Source organism: Canis lupus, chromosome 5 (genome assembly GCF_011100685.1).
Source record: "Canis lupus familiaris isolate Mischka breed German Shepherd chromosome 5, alternate assembly UU_Cfam_GSD_1.0, whole genome shotgun sequence".
In the NCBI taxonomy this organism is placed as follows: domain Eukaryota; kingdom Metazoa; phylum Chordata; class Mammalia; order Carnivora; family Canidae; genus Canis; species Canis lupus.
In genome coordinates this window covers 8,227,607-8,243,226 of record NC_049226.1, presented here as the reverse complement: position 1 = coordinate 8,243,226, position 15,620 = coordinate 8,227,607, and the positions used below count along the sequence as shown (strand labels likewise).

The 15,620-nt window shown below is 46.3% G+C and overlaps 1 protein-coding gene across 2 annotated transcripts in view; it reads left to right on the top strand.

Annotated features, from left to right (window-relative positions):
- Nucleotides 1-15,620, top strand: part of DCPS (decapping enzyme, scavenger) — a 43,908-nt gene that overhangs the window by 2,567 nt on the left and 25,721 nt on the right. The gene's annotated exons all lie outside the window — the stretch shown is intronic.

The window sequence follows — 15,620 nt, the reverse complement described above, 5'->3', positions numbered from 1 at the left end:
AGCCTGATAGTGACAGCACTTTATAGGTCAGGGAACTGAGATTTTCAAAGGTTAAGTAACTTCTCCAAGATCACACAGCCAGTAGGTGGCAGAAAAACTAAGATCTTTCAGTAGACAGAGGACTCACTATGCTGCTGTGGGATGAGCGGTGTGTGGGGTGCTGCAAAGATCAATTACTCCCCTTGAAGGAACTCACTTTTAGTCTGGGAGACAGTGAGTGGGATCCAGGGAATAGACTTGGGAAAGGCAGGAATTCATGGGCTATAAGGCAGAGATTTGTTTTGGATTGCCAGGATTTTTTTTATTTATTAAGAAGAGAACGAATTTGGGGCACCTGAGTGGCTCGGTTAAATGTCTGCTTTTGGCTCAGGTCATGGTCTTGGGGTTCTGGGATCCAGCCTCAGTTCAGGCTCTCTGCTCAGGAGGGAGTCGGCTTCTCCCCCCTTCCTCCATGTTCTCTCTCACTCTCACTCTAGCTCTCTCTCAAGGAGGTAAATAAAATTTTAAAAAGAAGGGGAAGAATTTATTATTTCCTTTATTTTGTTTTAGCTTCCATGTCAAAAGCTAGGCGTGATATGGGCTTTTTCCCTTTAGGCGGTTAGGTTTAAAAGGCAGCTTTGTTGGAAGCATGAAGGAGACCGATTGACCTTGAAGGTTCCATCCAAGTAGGAAATTTGGGGATCGACTTTGTAGCACGTGGCAGTTTTGTAATACCCTTCTATCTTTTTGTCCTCCGGCATTTAAGAATAATTTGGCTTTACGGATACCCCGCCACAGTCTTTTTGATAGGTTTAATCTTTTCTGCACCCTCAAGAAAGGGTGCCGGTATTTGTTGTCCTTTGGAAGTATGTGTGAACACTTGATGTGGAACAAACCAACCTTTCACAACTGAAGGCAAAATAGCCGGGTCCTCCGCTGAAAGCGAGCCAGATTGATTGGTTCGAGTTGATGGAAATGGACAGCTGTATTTACTTTCTCAGGCGCTGACATTTAAGCAAACGTAGCCCTCAACCCGGGGCAGCAGAAGGCATGACAGAAGGCTCTGTAGCCAAACACCATTCGGGGCAGCCCCCCAACCATAGGCTCCGGGGTCATTATTCTGCTGCCACCTCTTCCTCTCGCCTTTCCCAACGCCTCTATCCACGCTCCTCACCCTCAGCCAAAATACAGAGGGTTCTGCTACACAAACCCTGTGGAATTCACAGCCTTTCCTTTTCATTTTATTTTCCCACTACTTCTGTGATATTGCACACAAGTGGTGGTGGCCACTTGCCCTGGCTTTCTATTTTTGTCTTTTTTTTTTTTCTAAGCTAAGCGCTGAAAGAAGCGGTCAGGTTATCCATTCATTCCAGTTCTTCCTTCCCACTCAGAACCCAAAATGTTTTCTGCTTTTTTTTTTTTTTTTAAGATTTTATTTATTTATTCATGAGAGACACAGAGGCAGAGACACAGAGGGAGAAGCAGGCTCCTTGTGGGGAGCTCGATGTGGGTCTTGATCCCCAGACCCAGGGATCCGACGGACCCAAGTAAGCTGACGGCAGACACTCAACCACTGAGCCACCCAGGTGTCCCTGTTTTCTACCTTTTCCCCAGTACTGCCCCCCACCCCACCCCCAGGGAGCCTCAGATGTGAACTTATCCTTTCTGGGGTTCCCTGTCTTTGCAGAAGCATTAGTATACCTGCAGCACATTATACTTTTATTTTCCCTCGCCAAACTAGGCACAGTGATTGGAAGTCCTAAAAATTTGTTTCAGGGCTTAGCCCTCCTCTCTGTCTCTTTCTCTCTCTCTCTTTCTCTCTCGTATGGGCTATACACCCTGTCCCTGGATGATAGTCTAGATCAGGGGTTGGCAAAATTTTATTGTAAAGGGCCAGAAAGGAAATATTTGAAGCTTTATGAACCACATCAATGGTCTGTTTCACATGATCTTTTTTCCCTTTTTTTTTTTTTTAACTGCTTTAGAAATGAAAATGCCAGTCTAAAAAAAAAAAAAAAGAAAGAAAGAAAATGCCACTCTTAGTTTGCTGGATGCAGAAAAACAGGCCATGGAGCTCATCTTATGGCCATTGTTCATTAACCCCTGTTTCAGATTCTCTCCCAAAGTGTGGCCTGTGGACCAGCTGAATTGCTGTCACCCAGGAGCTTGTTAGACACATGGATCTTCAGACCCCACTCCAGAAGTCAGAATTAGTGTCTACATTTTAGCACAACCCCTAGGCGAGTCACATACACATCAGACTTTGAGAGGTGCTGGTCTTTAAATACCACCTGTATGCAGGGATGCCCATGTTTATTTCTGCATCCCCTGACGTCTCCAAGAACTCCAGGCTCATTGGAATAAGCACCTACCTGACCTGTCTCTTTGGAGGTCCTAGGTACCTCCTAGGTAAAATGTGAGGCTCAGACACCGTAGTGTCTTTAAAAATACTTAGCACATCTTGGGATGCCTGGGTGGCTCAGCGGTTTGGCGCCTGCCTTTGGCCCAGGGTGTGATCCTGGAGTCCCAGGGTCAGGTCCCGCATCGGGCTCCCTGCATGGAGCCTGCTTCTCCCTCTGCCTGTGTCTCTGCTTCTCTCTGTGACTCTCATGAATAAATAAAATCTTTAAAAAAAAATACTTAGCACATCTTGAATAGTAGCAGCTATAATTATTCTCATGTGCTGAGCCCTATGCTGGGTCCTGCAGCTTGAGATGAATAAGACACCCACTCTGCCTGCAGTCTTGTTTGGGGAGGGATACCCCACAAGTTACTATGAAAGAGAGAAGTAAACTCAGTAGGTTTGGTCGCTGCCTGGATGTGTGGAACAGGGATCCTGGAAATTGGGAGCCATGTCTGACCTGTTTCCGTTCCCCAGCAACCCGACCTATGGTAGGTGCTCACTAAATGCTGCTGGAAAATGAATCCACAAACTGACTCGGGTTTTTCCTGTGGGCCAAGTGTTCCTCAGCCACAAGGTGGCGGCGTTGCCCAAGTATTCCTGTGGCCAGCTCCTTTGGCCTCTGTGCCAGAGCCGCCTGGGCCCCACCTCTCCAGTCTTAAGAGTACATCACGGGCTCTTAACGCTGCCTGGAGAGGCCTTAAGGCATGGTTCCTGCAGCCTCAGCCCCCCACCCCCAGCACCCTGTACAGTTTTTGAGTTTTCCTGCTGTCTCTGACTGTTCCTCCAGACGTCCTTCCCGTAATACTGCTTGCTGACAGAAGGCCCCCTGCCCCCTGTTTCTGAGCCAACTGCTCTCCCGATTTCTTCCGGTTATCTCTACTCACTGGCAGATTTCTTCTCTTCCAGCCTGAAGGTTTTGCATTCTCCTCCTTTATCCCTCCTAAATTCTCAGCTGACCACAAGAGGCTGCCCTTTGAAGCCACTCATGGCCCCCCACCCTGTTGACACAATAGAGACAGCAGGGAGTTGGAGTCATACAGGCTTAGGTCTTGTCCTGGTGCTAATACTTATTGGCAGTGTCAAGCTGTTTCTGAGTTTCAGTTTAGTGTAGAGGTGAAAAGCAAGCCGTCATCTGTGCTGGACTCCTGGCTTTGCCATTGCACCAGCTGTAAAGACTTGGTAAGTTTTTGTATTCTTTTAACAGAGACAAAGTGCCTCCTACATATTCGGTGCTGTGCGAGGTAGGTATCGGTGAGTGTATTAGGTATTCGCCGTGTCTTGGAGTTGTAGTTGCGGGACAATGGCAGACACCAGACAAGGAAACAGATGAGCAGGAGAGGGGTGCTTGGGCCGGGGGTCCAGTAGGGCGCTCTGTGGAGGTGACACTCCAGCCGAGACCAGCACGATGAAAAGGAACCAGCTGTGCAAAGAGCTGGTGAGGGGCGGTAAAAGAATGTTTGTGGCTGAGGGAATAGCACGTGTCTTGGAGGAGGAAAGAGGAACAGAAAAGAGGCCCTTTTGTTGGGAGCTTGAGGGGGCAGTTGATGGCTGTGGTGTGTGACACACATGTTGGGGAAGTTGCTTCGGTTATGTAGTTAAATTAGGTTAGTAAGTGAACATATTCTGGGACAGTTGCGAAACAAATGGCATAAGGAAATGTTTAAAGGGTGCCTGAGTGGCTCAGTCGGTTAAGCATCCGTCTCTTGATTTGAGCTCGGGTAATGATCTCAGGGTCATGGGATGGAACCCCATGTCCGGCTCCATGCTGGGCATGGAGCCTGCTTAAGATTCTCTCTTTCCATTCCCTCCCCGCTACCCCGCAAAAAAAAAGAAGTTTTAGCCTCTGCGCACAGTGAGAAATACATCTTACATTGTGACCCAGTACATGTGAATAAACATACATGGGAAAAAAGGAAACAAAAGGTTTACAAAATAACACCTTTACTTTATCAGACACTGGTTAATATTTTCAACTTAATTCCAGTCTTGTCTGTTTCCTTTTATTTATTTATTATTTAAAGATTTTATTTATTTATTCATGAGAGACACAGAGAGAGAGGCAGAGACACAGGCAGAGGGAGAAGCAGGCTCCCTGCAGGGAGTCCGATGTGGGACCCTGGGCTGACACCCTGAGCTGAAGAGTGTGTATGCTCAACCACTGAGCCACCCAGGCATTCCTTGTCTGTTTCCTTTTAAATGCTGGTCTTAACTTCCTAAATTAATTTCATCATGACTGTCATGGGTTATGACCCATGGAAATAAGGTATATAAAACACTTAGCACGGTGACTGGCATATGATGTGTATCTGGTAAGTGTTAGTTATTTTTTATTATTGTGTTTTTCCCATTAAGATTGCATGAACCTTAAGTGGAACAGTATAGATAACATGGGAAAATGCCTAGCACTGACCATGGGCAGGTTTCCTTTCTTCCCCCTGTGGCATGTGGCAAAAGTGAGGGCTGAGTGGGCCAGATGGCTGGCATCTCACTGCTGCCCCGGCCATCCATGCAGGGCAGAGCCTGGATCATCTGCTTCTTCAGCTCTCACGCTCTCACGCCCGTGGCCCATCAATGGAGCCCTTTCATTAAGATCTCTGTTCTCTCTTACCTGGGGGAGGAGCCGGGAGGGATAGTAGAGAGAGGGGTGTGACTCAGAAATCCAGACCATGCCTAAAAAGGCCAATTGTTTTCCCCAATGTAGAGCAGGGGTGTGGAATCTCAGGTTCAGAGGAGGAGAAGGCGTCTGTGTGTGAGTGAGGCCAGGGCAGGGAGTAGAGGGAAGCTGGGAATCACATCTTCTTTTGGTCGCAGAGAACTCCAGGTGCTTTAGCTACAGGTGTGGTTTTCCTCCGTGTTCCTTGCAGAAGCAAATCTGGGACCTCTGCAATCTTGAGTGAGGGCTTGCTTGGAAGGAGCATTTTAAAAGCTAGCCATTCCCATAGGAGTTTCCTCTGGTAGCATTGTTCACGATAGAAAGAACTAGAAACAATCTAGAAACTAGATATCAACTAACAATAGAATAGATAAGTAAATCAAAGTGTTTTTCTGCACCAGACTACTTCTTTCAGGCAGTGAAAATGAATGAGCCACAGCTACACATGTCAAGAATCTCACCATATTGAGCAGGAAAAGCAAGACACAAAATACAGAGTGTGGTTCCAATTAGATAAAGTTGAAAAACAAGCAGAACTAAACAATACACTGCTTAGTGATGCATGCATAAATAATAAAATAAGACGAAAAAAGAAATGATTAATGCCTGATTCAGCACAGTGATTATCCCTGGCAGGGGCAGAGAGGATGTCAAAATTCTGGTAATGCTCTGTTCCGTGGGCTGCATGCTCTTTGCATGGGTGTTCTTTTGTTTTATTTTTGGTCCTTAAATGGTGCCTATTTCATATACGTGTGTGTATGTGTATAAAAGTATGTATACATGTGTATATACACACAAGTTTTACGTTGTACAATGTATTTCCCAATTAAAAGTTAAGAAAAACCAGCAGGTCCTTAGAAGAGCTAAGAATATTCTCCCACTAAATTCTAGGGTCCTGCCTTCATTCTCAAATTTGGTTTCCAGTCACTCTGACTGAAAGTGTTTGATTAAGGCCTCCTTCCTTTGGGTTTTAGGCATTAGCCGACTTCTGTTTCTGCATACCACCTTTTCTCTGGTGCAGAGAAGTGGCGGGGCCTGACTCTTTTCTGTCCAGTGGACAAGGGAGCCTGTGCTGTCCTGGAGCACTCTCCAGCATGGTGCCAGCCCTGGCCGAATAGAGCAGTGTGGGGAGGCCCTCCAGCAACTGGAGACAAGGGCTCGGTACCAGGCTCTGTGGGCTCCACTCCAGCACATACTGGCACGAGCCCATCACCCTATTCCCTGCGGGTGTCCTCGGCAGGCCTCCCATGGCAGCTGAGCTGAAGGGCAAGAGTTCTCTGAACATTGACCCATAGGAAAAGTCTTGCCAGACAGATTATCTCCTGAGCAGGATGTTGAAGAGCTCCATCATCTCACATGAGAAATACCCTAGGCTTGCTTGCCAGTGGGTGACACCTGGGCAAGTCGTGGAATTGCTCTGAGACTCAGTTTCTCTGGATGAAAAACAAGGAATCAGATATCTGGCTAGCCCACCTCACTGGGCTTCGGTGTCATATTAGAGGATAGAACCACAGTATCTCAGGTTTGAATGGAACTCTAGAGGTTTATTTAGTAATGTGATTCTTAACTAGAACTATTCATCATGAATGCATACAAAGCTCTCTCGAATACAGAATCTGGACCTCCTGAATAGGTCTCTGTGATAGGGGTAGGCCATTTATCAAAGTCATACAGTCACATGGTCAAGTCATCAAATAGCACTGAAGGGCTTACATACATAGCCAGGAATAGGCTTTTGTATCACTCTGCCCCACCCTGGTCCTGCTTTCCAGAAACAACTACCATGAAGAAAATTTCTGGGGTTAGTGCTTCTGGTAGTTGCCTCCAGACCCTTAACTGATAAAGAAGATAATGCAGCTTGTTCTTGATTTGTCACATTTTGACCTTCTCAGTCCCCCACAGTGGAAATGGAAAGATTTAGCTCCTTTATATATTTCTCATCCTCCCTCCCCTTCCTTCCAATTTTTTATGTTTATATTATTATTTTTAGGGTTTTTAACCATTGCTTTTGGAATCCTAAATATACTTACCTTTAGGCCTTGATCCCTCTCCTTGAAGTGTTGTCACTCTCTCGGTTAAGAACATCCATCCGTGCCTCTAGCCTTCTCTTGCTTTACTGTCTCCTGACTTCTCTGTCAGCCATGCTTATATTTTACATTGTCACGGTATGTTCTGCTGCATGATTGTAATCAAGCCTTGTGTGCTTTGTCTGAGCTGCTTGCCAGTAAACAGTGTTTACATTATGGTGGCCACAGTAATGTGCACTACACACTCAAGCACACTGCTGGAATTCTAGTTCCTCCCCCACCTGCCCAGTGCATGACACCCCTGTGTCCCTGTAAGAAGGATGCATCTGATGTCTAAGTCAAATGGATTCTCTGTTCTCACAGCCCAGCAGTTCCTCCAAGTCATGCTGCTTTTTTAATTTATTTCCTATTTGAATCATTATTTTATGTTTTTCCTTTTTCGTAAAGTTTCTAGTTGCCTCTTTTTTTTTTTTTTTTTTTTTTATTAACTGTAGTTAAAAGAATCCGGTGAGCCTTTACTCTGTTTTTGAAATTATCCAGCCACTTAGTTTGATAATTCATTACATGATAAGTCCTTCCTTCCTGGAAATATTGTTTCCAGAACACTCTTTCCTGCTGCTCCAATCTAGACAGCTGATTCTTTAGGCATGCTGCATGGCTCTTAAGACTTCCTGTCACAGTGTTTCTAGGTTAGATGCACTCTTTTCTGGATTTGATGTCTTTTTTTTTCTCTTGTCTTAGTCTCTTATTTAGCTGAAATATAGTCTTAAGTACTTCCTCAGAAAGAACACATGAAAGGTAAACCTTGAATCCTTTATTGTGCCCTTGCTTTTGATTGATGGTTTGACTGAATACAGAATTTAAATTTCTTTCCCCTCAAAACATTTAAGGCACTGATCTCTTGACTTCAAGCATCCATTGTTGTTAACAAGACTTCTGATGCCAGTTTGATTTTCATTTTCTTACAGTTAACTTGGTTTTTCATCTTCATTCTCTCCCCCCCCCCCCCCCCCCTTTGTTAGTTTCCTTCTCTGGAAGCTTATCTTGGTATGCTCTTTATCTCAGGTGAACTGAAATACTGTAAGGCTGTGTTGAGGTTGGATTTTTTTTTTTTTTCATTCATTGTACCTGGTACTTTTAGATCCTTTTGATTTATAGTCTTATGTCATTTATTCACTCTATACATTTTTTTCTGTCACTTCTTTGATAATTTCCTTTCCTCTTTTTTTCTTTATTTCCTCTTACTGGAAATGCTATTAGGTGTTTGTCTCCTAAAGTGCTCCTGTGTATTGCTTCTGTTCTCCTGCTTTACCCATTTATGTCTTTTCTTTTTATAGTCTAGTAGATTGTCTTAACTTTATCTTCCAGACCTTTCCAGTGAAGGTTTTAACTTGGCAATCATATTTTTAATTTTCTTCCCTCTGATTTTCTGACTATTTCATTTTCTCTGACACACTAATTAGAATTATTTTAAAAATTATCTCCTGACCCTTCCATGATCTCATTTCCTCTGAGATCTGGTTCTGGTTGTTTATTTTGGTCATTCTTTTTCAGGCTGCTGGTTTTCTTTTAACATCTGGTGAATGTTAGCTCATTTGTGTTTAAAAATGAAGAAGCAGGCTGATAATCTACTATACTTTGGTAGACTTTGTCCACTATCTATTTGTAGGTCTGTTTCCACAACGGGTTTCCTGGATGAGTAGCTGGCTCAATCCTGTGTGGATTGGGAGCGGGCCTTGTTGGCTGGCTGGCTGGCCCTGCCTAAGGGTGCAGCTTGACTGGCACACTGGAGACACCAGCACCCACTCTGGAGCACTCACGCTCTCTCATCCACTATAGTTTGTGGGCTGCTGCTTTTTTATGATTGGTGAGCTAAAAATGGTTTTTACATTTTTTTTAAAGATTTTATTTATTTGAGAGAGAGTGAGTGAGAGAGAGCGTGAGCCAGGGGAAGAGGGAGAGGGAGAGGGAGAAGCAGGCTCTCCACTGTGCGGGGAGCTTGATTTGGGACTTAATCCCAGGACCCTGGATCATGATCTGAGCCAAAGGCAGACACTTAACCAGTGGAACCACCCAGGCGCCCCTGGTTTTTACATTTTTAATGAGTTGTTTTAAAAAATAGAAAAAATTAAGATGAATGTGAAAAAGAGACAGCATGGCCTACAACACCTAACATATTTACTGTCACATTTTCCAGAAAAGCTTGCCTGCCACTGCTCTAGCCCATGGTTTTCTGTCTTGGGAGGATGGATAGCCATCTTGTTTTCCTCCATCATTATGAGCCTGCCCCTGGGATGAGGGTGTGGCATTGGGTGGAACCAGTTGGTACAACAGTTCTCTAGATAGCCCTTTGATTGGTCCCAACTTCCAGTTTCATTTCCCTTCTGGTCCTCTGTAGCTAGTTGCTCAGAGCCATCGAGGTATGTACTGTCAGGCTAGAGGTCACATAAAGGATCATCTCATTTGTGTTTAAAAAAAAGAAGAGGAAAAAGACCCTGGGCTGTCTGGGTGATTCATTTGATTAAGTCTCCAAGCTTCATCTCGGGTTCTGGGATCGAGCTCGCCGGGGTCTGGGATCAAGCCTGCGGTGTTGGGCTCCCTGCTCAGTAGGGAGCCTACTTCTCCCTCTCCCTCTGCCCTTCCTCTCACCTTTGTGTGCGAGTGTGCACTCACTCGTGTTCTCTCTCCCTCTCTCTCCTGCCCTTCTCTCCCTCAAATAAAGTCTTTAAAAAAAGACCTTTGTGTAGATATGTTCATATATATGTAAACTCTTTAAAGACCAGGATAGTAAATAACCAACTTTGTTAATTAGTGTTTATTTCAATGACTTACGAATTATTTGAGAATTTATTCACGTGATGCTTGGATAGATATTTCTTAGGATGTTAACCTCATCCCCAAATAAAGCAAAGGAGCAGATGATAAGATTAGCCTGGATCGGAGTCTCTGCCTCCTTCCTTCACAGCCCAAATGATCCTCATTGTGTGGGACCTGCCACTTCATCAACAAGTACTGCATCACACCCCCAAGTACTGTACCTCAACTCAGGTGAATTACATCTCTCTATGGAGACACACCTGAAAGATGCTAATAAAGAGCTCACAGCTGCAGAGGAGCACACCCTGGGAGCTGGTGGGTTAGGGTGTGCAGAGGTGGCTCCTGGGATGGCTGGACTTGATGATGGCGGGGTGGGAAGTAGAAGGGGTTTCTGGGTGAGGGCAACACTGTGGACAGAGCTATAGGGTGGGCTCCTAGCATTAGCTGGGCTTTGAGATGGGACAGGGGAAAAGGTGAGTGAGCCCACAGGAATCTACTCCTTTGGCGTCATCACTTGCGGCCACCTAAAATGGCAGATTTCTGTCGACTTTTCTCTCTGGTTGCTTCAGACGCCAGTGAGCCAAGCCCCTTCTGGGGTTTGGAGGGACAGTAGAATAACAACAAGCAGACATTTCAAGATGGAAAGGGTCCTAATACCTGGGTAAAATTCTCGGTCCAGAATCTGGGTTCTGTCTTTCTCTTGGTGGTCTAATTGGCTGGTGCACTCCTTCCCTGCCACCTTAGCTCAGGGAACCCTTGCACCCTGCCTTCTCTGTGTCCCCATCTCCTCCCTTCAGCTGAGAGCAGAGGCCCTCTGTTCAGTTCTCCATTTAGACTCATGGCTTCCACGGAGCTCAGAGAAGCCATTGCATTCAGAAGCGAGAAGTGAATAGCTACTGAGATGTAATCACCACCCCAAGACTGGTGTTCTTGTTCCTTCTCTCTCTCTCTCTCCCCCCCTTCCCTCCCTCCCTCCCTCCTTCTCTCCTTCCCTCCTTCCCAGATGGGGCAAGGTCCCAAGGCTCTGTGGCAGTCTTGAGGCTCAAGTCAGCAGAAAAGTCAGCTTACTCATGACCAGTGGGCGAAGGCAGATTACCCACAGGATAGCTGGTTCCACTTCACTGCTTGGCTCCGGCTGTGCCTGCCAGCCTGTGGCAGCCTGGTTCTGTTGTCCCCTTCTGATCCAGACTTCTTAGTGAGTGATAGCCTAGAATCCTGGTAGTCCTGGGCCCCTCTCAGTGGGGGATGTGTCCTGTACCTTTGATCTCTCCTATCTGACCAGCACACACAGTATGGCCGTGTCCTTGGATGTCGCACTGACACTATGTCAGTGCTCCTCTCTGAGTGAATAAGGAAATACCTTTAGACAGGAAGTTGAGAGCAGGGCCATGTTTTAGAATTCCTGAGTATTCGGTCCAATAGCTTTTGTAGACTGGTCTGCTTAACTTCAGAATAGCTTATTCCTGTGTGTGGGGACATGGGGGTCTCTCAGCTCTAAGGGCAGGACTGTGTGTCAGTGGCTCCCTTGTCTCATTTAGTACCAGTTCTCAGTCCTTCTGTTTGAATGGAACTCTGGGAAGTGCTGAAAGCCCCACAGCCATTGTATAGCACCATTTCCCATTCCTAAAGGACCCCCTCTGCTACCATGTGACCAAAGGCCATCCCAACAGCCCTGGAGCAGCATTCAGAGTCACCGAATTTGCTCCTGGGTCATCGGGTCATATGCCCCGTCCTCTCCCTCCCAGGCCTCGGAGAAGGAGGGAAGGAGCCTGTCAGATCAGGGCCTGGCTAAAATCAGCATCTGCCTCTCCTCTGCCTCGAATAGCATCTCTGTGCTGTCATTGAGACAGGTAATTAGTGGTGTGAAGGTTTGCTGTGGAGTGGCCAAAGCTTCCAATAGGATCCTGACCACACCCTTCATCCCTGTTTATTTGTGATCTTGAGGTCTCTTCAGGCCTCCCCTTGAGTACTTTCAGCATCCCTGCGGTGCAGGACGTGACCGCCTGCTCTCTGGCCACCATGATGCTGGGCTGAGGACAGGGTCCCCTCATCAGGGGAGATCCCCAGGAGGAGGGAAGATAATACAAGTCCTCAGGAGACCCTGCAGCCTCCCTCCCTTGCCAGCCCTTCTGTCAGGGCCCTTTGACGGAGTGCCCTTCCAGTCTGGGTCACCTGCTCCATCACCTGACTGGCCTCTGCTTGGCCCTTGTGGAAGGTGGGGAGGGCTTCACCCACAGATCATGCTTTGCTCTTGTTTCTCCCCGGCTGCCCTGATCCTACACATCTGGGTCAAATAAGTTGAAACTGGCTCATCATAATGAAAGGAGAGCAAAAGCCACAGACTGAGCCATAGAAATTACCTCATCATGTAGAAGTCATCAGTAACGGCTGGAAAGCAGTCTTGTTTGAACATGTGTATGAGAAGGAGAGCAGACTGTCTGTGGTTTGCATTTTCATGTTTCATGTGCAACAGCGTTTTCCTGGGGATTTGGCTAAGCTAGCCTTGGCAGAGAGCAAGAAAGGCAGCTGCTCTTTCCCTCCACACAGCCCAGCCTCCACCTCTGAAAGCAGTTGGGCTTTCGTGTCTGGGTGGAGAACAGGGGGTGGGTCTATTTACTGGAGAGAGCCTTTCCGGAGACTCTTAAGGGTCTTAGGAGGCAGAACAGAGCTGTCCCAGCCAGAGGCACGCAGGCCTGCCCGCCTGAGCTGCAAAGAGAAGGAGTGTGTGTGTGGATGGGACCAGTGTTCATCTGGGATGCATCGGTATGACCGCTCCTGCTGCCAGAACATCCCTGCTGCCCCAAGCCCCACCAGGGCTCAAGACCACTGCAAGGCCCCTCTCCCTGGGCCCCACCACGGGCATCCCTTCCAGAGAGGCAGCGCTGGCATCTTTGGTGAGGAGCAGTGGGAGGCGATACAACGTTCATAAATCGAAACGGCCATTGTCCCCTATTGTAAGCGGGATCATCTTCGGTCCCCGCATGCCCCATCAGAGCCTGCTGCAGCCCAGCATCTGGCTGCCGTGGACCCCCAGAGCTGCGGAACACATGCCTCTGCCCCCCTCCCTCCAGGGGAAGCATGGCAGAGTGTGGTGCTGCTGATCTGTGCAGGTCCTGGTGCAGACCTCCCAGGGTGCAGCCCCAGTCTCTCTGGCACCTTATTATGCCCGTTGGTTTTGCTGACAGCTGTTTACATGTCTTGGGAGAGCTTGGAACTAATCATGTTTCTCCTATCTGATAAGGTTGCTTTTTGGAGAGCCTGGCCGTAGTACAGATTTCTCAGGGAAACGTCTGAAAGAATGGCCCTGTGGCATTGGGAAAGCAATATTGCGTAGAGGAGTCAGACTGCTCACGTTCAAATCTCAGTTCCACCCCTTACTAGTAATTTGCCCAAGGCAAACCTCTCTCTGGCCCATTTATTTATTTTAATTTAATTAATTGATTTATTTGAGACATAGGCAGAGACACAGGCAGAGGGAGAAGCAGGCTCCCTGTGGGGAGCCCGATGGAGGACTTGATCCCAGGACCCCGGGATCACACCCTGAACCAAAGGCAAACATTTAATCACTGAGCAACCCAGGTGTCCCTCTGGGGCTTAAGGAACAGCGTATTTTTCAGTTTTTAATGTATTTGCTACATAAGTGATCCATATTTTTATTGGAAAATATAATAAATGTCCCCCAAAAAGTAACTCAAAAGGTTACAGTTTATAACTCCACCACCCAGAGATAGCCTTTCAACATCTTGGGCTATGTTCTGAATTTTTTAGACTTTTCTCTGCGCTTATGTGTATGCAGTTGTGCGTGCATATGCTCTTTGAAAACTAAAGTGGCATAATCTACTGTTCTGTAACTCTATTGTTAGGGCCTGATATGTGTCAGGTGCTGTCTTAGGCATTGCACACACAGTATGTAAAGCAAAGTCTCCGCTCTCAAGGAGCTTACATCCAGTTGGAGGAGATGAACCATAAATAAACAAATAGGTCAGGTGGCGGGCGCCTGGGTGGCTCAGTTGGTTAAACGTCTGCCTTTGACTCAGGACCAATGTCAGGGTCCTGGAATCGAGTTGTACATTGGGCTCTCTGCTCAGCTGGGAGCCTGCTTCTCCCTCTTCTTCTGCCTGCTGCTCCCCCTGCTTGTTCTCTCTCTCTCTCTCTCTCTGTCAAATAAAATCTTGAAAGAAAAAAAAAAAAGGTCAGGTGGCAATAAACGGGTAAGAAGAAAAAGAAAGCATTATACAATGTTGTTACAGCCTTCCTGACTGTATTGCCTATGCTCTACCTTTCCTCTTCATGACTTCATTTTATAACTGAAACAAACTTTTCTTTTTCTTGTTAGTTCCTTTTGTTTTTTAGATTGCACATATAAATGAAATCATATAGTATTTGTCTTTATGTGACTATCTTGTTTCACTTAGCACAGTAACCTCCAGGTCCATCGGTGTTGTCGTAAGTGACAAGATTTCATTCTTTTTGAAGGCCGAGTAATATTCCATCATATGCACACGCATGCATCCACATACACGTCTTCTGTATCCTTCATCTGTCGATGGACACTTGGACTGCTTTCATCTCTTGGTTATTGTAAATGATGCTGCTCTAAACGGAGGGGTGCATATGTCTTTTTGAATTAATGTTTTCATTTTCTTTGAGTAAATACCCAGTAGTAGGGAGGTCAGTAGGGGGATAGGCTAACTGAGTGATGGCCATTAGGGAGGGCACATCATAAGATGAGCACTGGGTGTTATACAATGTTAGTAAATTGAATTTAAATAAAATTTTTTAAAACCCAGTATTGGAATTACTGGGTCACATGCTATGGTGATAGATGGTGACTATACTTATCTTAGGGAGCACTGAGTAATGTATAGAATTGTCAAATTGATACGTTGTACACTGAAACTAATACATTGTCAACTATACTTCAGTGATACATTTTTTCTTTTTCTTTTTCTTTTTTTTTTTTAAGAGTTTATCTACTTGAGAGAGGAAAAGAGAGCACAAGCAGAGAGAAGGGGCAGAGGGAGAGGGAGAAACTGACTCCCCACTGCATGAGGAGCCTGACATGCAGCTCAGCCCCAGGACCCTGGGATCATGACCTGAGCTGAAGTCAGATGCTTAACTGACTGAGTCACCCAGGCACCCCTCAGTAATACTTATTTTTTTTTTCTTTTTTAATCATTATAAGGGAGACAGAAGGACAGGGACATGGGCTTCCAGTAAAAAAGGGAACATTTTGCCCATCCGCTTCCTCTGAAACCTTCACTAAAAATGACATTAAAGAAATTACCGTACAAAAAATGATGCCATGGAGACTAGAGAAGGAAGAAGAGACAAGCCTAGGAAATGATGGGGGTGGTGTGGGAGGGATGGAGTGACTGACCCAGCGAATATGTAGGAAGGAAGCCTGAGCCAGTAGGTCCCATAAATCCTGTCCCACTTCATATAACTAGGAGCTGCTCCTCCCAGAGATCCAGTCTCTGGAGAGGTTCAGACAGGATCTAGAGAGGTTAGGTACGGTGAGCGGGGCTCAGGGTACCGAAATATAGAGGGTTAAGGAGAAATTTTCATATTCAGTGTTAAGATCACCCCATGCTCTCTCCTGCCACCCTGCCAGCTCCTTCTCCTCATCTCTCAGGATGCTGTCAACCAGGCTTACGCCTCCATGTGTGAAATTGGAAGTCATGCATGGAGAATCTGACCAGCCCAGGAGAGAAGGCGAACTCTTGGGGATTCTGTCCTG